General features: G+C 35.6%; 1 long non-coding RNA gene across 1 annotated transcript; it reads right to left on the bottom strand.

The window, feature by feature from the left end:
• Nucleotides 1–2,698: 2,698 nt before the first annotated feature.
• LOC138899594 (uncharacterized) lies at nucleotides 2,699–5,461 on the bottom strand. Its single transcript, XR_011411329.1, has 2 exons — nucleotides 4,647–5,461; nucleotides 2,699–2,867 (listed from the first exon to the last, which is right to left on the bottom strand). It is a non-coding gene; the product is annotated as an uncharacterized lncRNA (long non-coding RNA).
• Between the last annotated feature and the right edge of the window lie 783 nt (nucleotides 5,462–6,244).

Below are 6,244 nucleotides of genomic sequence, written 5' to 3'. Positions count from 1 at the left end.
GCAGGTGCGAGAGGTCGTTGGGCAGTGTATTCTTTTAAGAACGGGATTTGGCCCATTTTTTTTATTTTCACTTGGTTGAGGCGATTTTGGAGAGCTTCAAGGGGAGATTTTCAGCAAGCAACATAAGGTAAGTGATTCCCACCTATTACAAGTTAAATACATTGTTTGTATATGGATTTAAACATGGAAATTAGCACAAATTTGGGGTTTTGGTTGAAAACCTAGAATTTGGTATTTTTAAAATTTGACCACGAAATTGGACATGGAATATGGAATAAGTTATATATTTTAGTTCGTGGTGTTATGGGTAAAGTTTATCTTCAAAAAATTTCGGAATCCGGACACGTGGGCCAGAGGGTTGATTTTATCGATTTTTCGAGCGGAGTGGGGATTGTTATTAATTGATTAACTATGGGTAATAGAGTGTATATTTATGGATTTGGATATTTGTTTGGCCAGTTTTGAAGAGACGGGCATCGATTTGATATGTTTGAGAGGCGTTGGATCCGATTTTGGAACTTCGGAGCGAGGTAAGTCTCTTGTCTAACTCTGTGAGGGGAAAACTATCTCTAGGAGATGTATTTGTTATGTGTTACTTGTTGCGGGGGGCTACGTACGCACAAGGTGATGAGAGACCATGCGTATCTAGATTCATATTATGTCCGGGTAGACTTAGATTCCGCCATGCTATAACTGTACTATTTGAATTGTCTCTTGCCTATTAAATTCCTTTATTTTACGTTGCGACTTGAGACTATACTTGTGTAGAGTGATAGACTTGCTATTGTAGAGATTCGACGGGCTTCATGATTAACCGCGAAATAATTGTACTCCTCTTACGAATTTCTCCTGCGTTATGCGTTCTCATCGAAAGATTTCCCTTAAAACTTTATAACTCACACGTCTATTCGTGAGTGGGGTCAAGGACCCATCAAAGTTTCTTATTCTAATGGGATCGGGCCGTTTGCCTCGGCAGGATAGATATATCTATGGTTCGTACCGTTCGACCCTCGGAAGTGCGCACATTATGATGGATCGGGTCGTATGCCTCGACAGGATTATGTACCACACTCTCATGAGAGTGGGTCGTTCGTCTCGGCAATAAAATAGATGTATCTATGGTTCGGCAATGTTATGATGGATCGGGTCGTACGCCTCGGCATTTCAAAATACTCTTATGAAATCGTGCATAATAATTGGCAAGAAGCCAGCATATCTATGAATGTTTCCTGAATAAAACTGTGGCGACCCATCTGGTAAGGTCCATTATATATATACTCGGAATGAGAAGGTAACCATTAGCTGAGAGCTTGAGTTATTGCTGAGAGGAGACTGTACCATGTATTTACACTTGTTATTTCGTTTATTTACTCTGACTCACATCTATTTACTCCTACTATATCTGTCTTATTAGACCACTAATATGTGTCGATGTCGACCCCTCATCAATACTTTTTTGAGGTTAGGCTAGATACTTACTGGGTATGTATTGATTTACGTACTCATGCTACACTTGCTGCACTTTTTGTGTAGGTACATATATGTCTAGTGGTCTTTTGGGCGCCGAGGCGCGACTATTGCGGAGACTTTACCGTGAGCAGCATTTCATTCTACGATATGTAGCCTGCAGAGTCTCCATCAGAGTTATCTATATTCTCCTGTCTAATTTGTATTCCAGGTAGATGTTGTATTTTATTATATCTCCTAGTTGATACTCTAGTGATGAGCACCCTCCACTTCCAACCAAGAGATTGTGAGTTCGAGTCACCCCAAAAGCAAGGTGGGGAGTTCTTAGAGGGAAGGAGCCGAGGGTCTATCGAAAACAGCCTCTCTACCCCAAGGTAGGGGTAAGGTCTGCGTACACACTACCCTCCCCAGACCCCACTAGTGGGATTATACTTGGTTGTTGTTGTTTGTTCCTAGTTGATGCTCATGCACTTATGACACCGGGTTTTGGGGGTTCCTACAGGTTGTTCATTATTATAGTTCGTGTAAATATCACCCTTTACCCTGTAAATTCTATTTCATACTATTTAATTAATAAAAATTATGATTTCAAAATACTAAAATGAGTAATTAAATGATCAATTACTGTTGGTTTGTATGACGGCGGTATTAGGTGCCATCACGACCTTTAGTGGATTATGGGTCATGATAAGCTTACTAGTGCAGCCTAGCAAGACTAGTTATGTACAAATCTATGTGGCTTACTTAGTGAAACCCAACTTCTCATATATTGATCCCAAAATCCATCTCTATTAAGTATTACTACATTATCTAATTCTAATTTAAACAAGAACTAAAAAAATGATTAAACTTGCATCTACTTACATCTCCAATAGCCCATTTCAGTTAAGCGAGGTGAAACTCCAATAACCCATTTCAGTTAAGCGAGGTGAAACTAACACATTGACCAGGTCAACTTTCCAAACTTCATATTACTTCCAATTCACTATCCACTGTTTTTCTCCATTAACTTAAACTCTCACCAGCACACTCACCATATGCTATTCCACAATTTCAATCAACTCCACCATGAAAAGAAATATTATTCAGTTACGTTTCTGACACTAAAAGACCACTTAAGGAAACAAAAAGTCAAAAATGAAGGCAAAAAAGACCAAAACAGTTCTTACAGATGCACATGCAGATGTTCCCGCAACAAAATATTTCTTCTCCTTAAATGAAATACTTACCATAATGTAATTTCAATCATATATATATAAATAAGAACTGATAATTTAACTAATTTCTAACATATTTACATGATGATATCACTAATATAACATTCATCTTGAAACAAAATCAAATCTAACATGTTTCATCAGCCAAATCAGGATCACATCCTTCTTATTATTATCAAGAATCTGCAATATGAGAATTTGAAGTTACATGATTTGTAGAATAATAAAATTCAGCAGTGCGGCAATAGAAATTCAGCAGCAAAGATAGTAGAAACAACAGCAACTCAAGTGTTAAAATAATCCAGAAAATTTAACAAAGATACTTGAAACTAGTAGCTATCAACTTCACAAATCTCCTAAGGTATTTTTCTATTTTTCTCAAGTTTTTTCATTCTAAAAGACACTCACAAAGCTCAAAATTTTCAGCTCCCTCTTTGATGTTCAGTTAATATTTTGCTCTCACAAATGGTGTTCTTTTTTTTTTTGTATAAAAGATATTTTTTTCCTCTCTCGTGTGATAGAGTCTCCTCTCTATTTTAAAGAGAAAGATGCCTTTTTTTAAAAAAAAAAAGCTTGGTGGAATGTCTTCTTTTTTAAAGTGAAAGATGTCTTTTTCTTTTTCTAAGTGCGGTAGAGTGTGTTCTTTTTTAAAGTGAAATAAAGACCCTCTATTTTTTTAAGTGTGGTAGAGTGTCTTCTTTTTAAAGTGAAAGAAGACTTTCTTTCTTTTTTAAGTGTGGTGTCTTCTTTTTTAAAGTGTAAAAGATGTCTTTTCCTTATAACCCCTTAACAACTAATTAAACTATAGTCTAATTCAAAAAACCAACAAATACACACATAATTGTCACACCTCCTTTTCCGATGAATAGGGAGTTTTTTCAATTAAAGTGATATTATTCGAAATGGTATTATTTATTTAATCAGAGTCGCCACTTGAAAAAATTATGATGGTGTCCCAAATCACGGGTTTATTTTAAAATCTCAAATCGAGGAAATTGACTATATTTATGGTCCGCGAACACAGAAGATCGGGTAAGAAATTCTGTTAACCCAGGAGAAGGTGTGAGATACTCCCGAGTTCCGTGGTTTTAGCACGGTCGCTTAACAAGTAATACATGGCTTAAATATCTGAACTATTACATATTTTAGAAACTTTTGTGCATTACCGCTTTTAATTATTTTAAATAATTATGGAGTTTATTTAAACATGTCGCGGTGTCGCGCACTTGTTATTTTTGTACACATCACAAATCATGCCACGTGAAACGTACCTGTGATTCACAACATATTTATTATTATTATTTGAAGTTATGGTCAAGTCGCGTGAAACGCGCACTTGAGTTGGGATTTACGTATCGTGACCATGCCAGGGGAACCGTACCCATAGTCACGATGATTTATTAATAATCGCGCCTAAAGCAAGCTACGAATGTTCATAAGTTATTTTCCTAAATTAATTTGAGATTCTTGTGAGAACACATGAATTATGGATAAATAATTATTGGGGAGTAAATAAGCTAGTTAACAAGATCTATTACTTGGCCCAAATTCCTTATGTTTCAAGACTCACCTTCGGGCCCATTCTTCAATTTTGACTAAACAATCAATGACCCAATGGTATCAAAGCCCAAAACCTATTATCATTCTGACCGACCAAACTTACATGGCTCGCTCAATTTCAGATGGCCCAATACCTCACTTCTCAGTTAATGGGTCATTATCAAAAAGCATCTCAAAACTTAATTCACATAACATCTCAAAATTTAATATCATCACCAAATAACTAATTATTTATCTCAAACATAAACAAGCAAACTTAAAGCATTTAGACAAATTTGTTTCATGCTTTTTAATCAAGTAATCAAACTGGAAACATTGAAATGGGACAGAAATTATCAAGACGGGAATCAAGCTATCAAAATAGAAAAAAATAAAATGTAAAAGATAAAGCAAGAAATGGACCTTTGTCGCTGAAATGTTCCGACAGGTATAGTAAAAGGGAAAACTCCAAACAATAATCCTTGAGCGGGCTATAGAACAAACACTAAAACTGGAGTTAGAAACCTCGATGGAAACCTCCAAGCTCGCCGATTTTACAGGGTTGTTTTGAGACTGTTTCGCGGCGAAATTGACAGCAATTTGAGCTGCTGTTTCAAGGACGTTTTGGTTAATTTTTGCGGCTGGTTTGGGGTCACTTCAGGTGGTGTTAGCGATTGTTTTTGGGCAAATTTGGTGGTGAATTTCCAGCTTGTTTTTGGGCTATTTTTGATGGTGATTGAGGTGGATTTCGAGGGTTGTCTTGTTGTGTTTTGAGCAGAAAACAGGGGCTGGTTTGAGGTGGTTTGAGGGCAGTGTTTATCAGGGGTTTATAAGGCTGATTTTTGGGTGAATTTTTAGAGTGTTTAATGGCTGATTTTTGGTTGTTGATGGGTGACATTTTTGGGGTGGTTTTGGGTGATTAAGGGGGCTATTTTAATGGTGTTTTTAGAGCTCGACTTTAGGTGTTTCATTGTAATTTTTTTGGAGTTCTTTTCAGTAGGGATTCCATGGCTATTTATGGAGGATAATGGAGTTGTTCAAGGTTGCTTTAATGGTTGGATTTATGAAGAAAATGGCAACTCATTTTTGGAGCTTGTGAGGTGATTTAATAGAGTTTTAATGGCTAAAAATGGTGAGAAACTGTTGTCTTTTTTTATAAAAGCTCTTTTACTTAGCTTTTCCTAGGGCTTTTTCTATATATGCTCTCTTTTTGTGTATCCCCCAGATCTTTATTTTTTCCTCTTGTTCCCTCTCTCTATTTCTATCTTTTCCCCTTTTAGTCAATTATCAATGAGTTTTTATAGTCAAAAATGAGAGTGAAGGTCTGGAGAATGATGGAGGGGGATAGTGGGGATAAGAGTGGGGGACATGAGTGGTGAAAGTAGGAGTGTGAGAGGGAAAGTGGAAAGTGAGTGGGGGAAATGGGAAGTTAGGTATTGGGGAGATGAGTGTGAAAAAATTCAAGTACGGTCAAAAATTAGGTGCTCACAATAATAATCCTAAAAGAAAAAATATAATGTAGAAGAAAAAGAAAAAGCAAAAATTAGGCATGAATTAAATCATCTGTTGAAAAATGAAGACTAAAAATTTTGGTTAAAATACATGGAGTCTACTATTTTGTTTATGTGGATCTTTAAACCTCTATAGTTAATGAAACTTTTAGAGTCAAAATTTTCTAGAAACGTCATAATAATGGTATCATAGCTTTCATTGAACTTGATGGCTCTGATACCACCTGTTCTACTTTAAGAGATATTTTTTCAAAAAATAAAATAAGTCACCATATGTGAGCATATAATTTCTTTACCACACTCGAGTTTTCCACCTTTTTGTATTTAATATTTTTTATTTTTAATCTTGATATTTTTAACTTTTATTTTTATTATTTTGCTTTATTAGAGAATACGTAATATTTTTAACACAATCTACTACATATGTGAGCACCTAATTTTTGACCATGTTTGAATTTTTCACCACTTTTAGTATGTAAATATATTTTAAGTTTTAATCTACATATTTTA

The sequence above is a fragment of the Nicotiana tomentosiformis genome, chromosome 9 (genome assembly GCF_000390325.3).
Source record: "Nicotiana tomentosiformis chromosome 9, ASM39032v3, whole genome shotgun sequence".
Classification (NCBI taxonomy): domain Eukaryota; kingdom Viridiplantae; phylum Streptophyta; class Magnoliopsida; order Solanales; family Solanaceae; genus Nicotiana; species Nicotiana tomentosiformis.
Note: the sequence above shows the minus strand (reverse complement) of the source record. Positions and strands in the feature narration are given on the sequence as shown.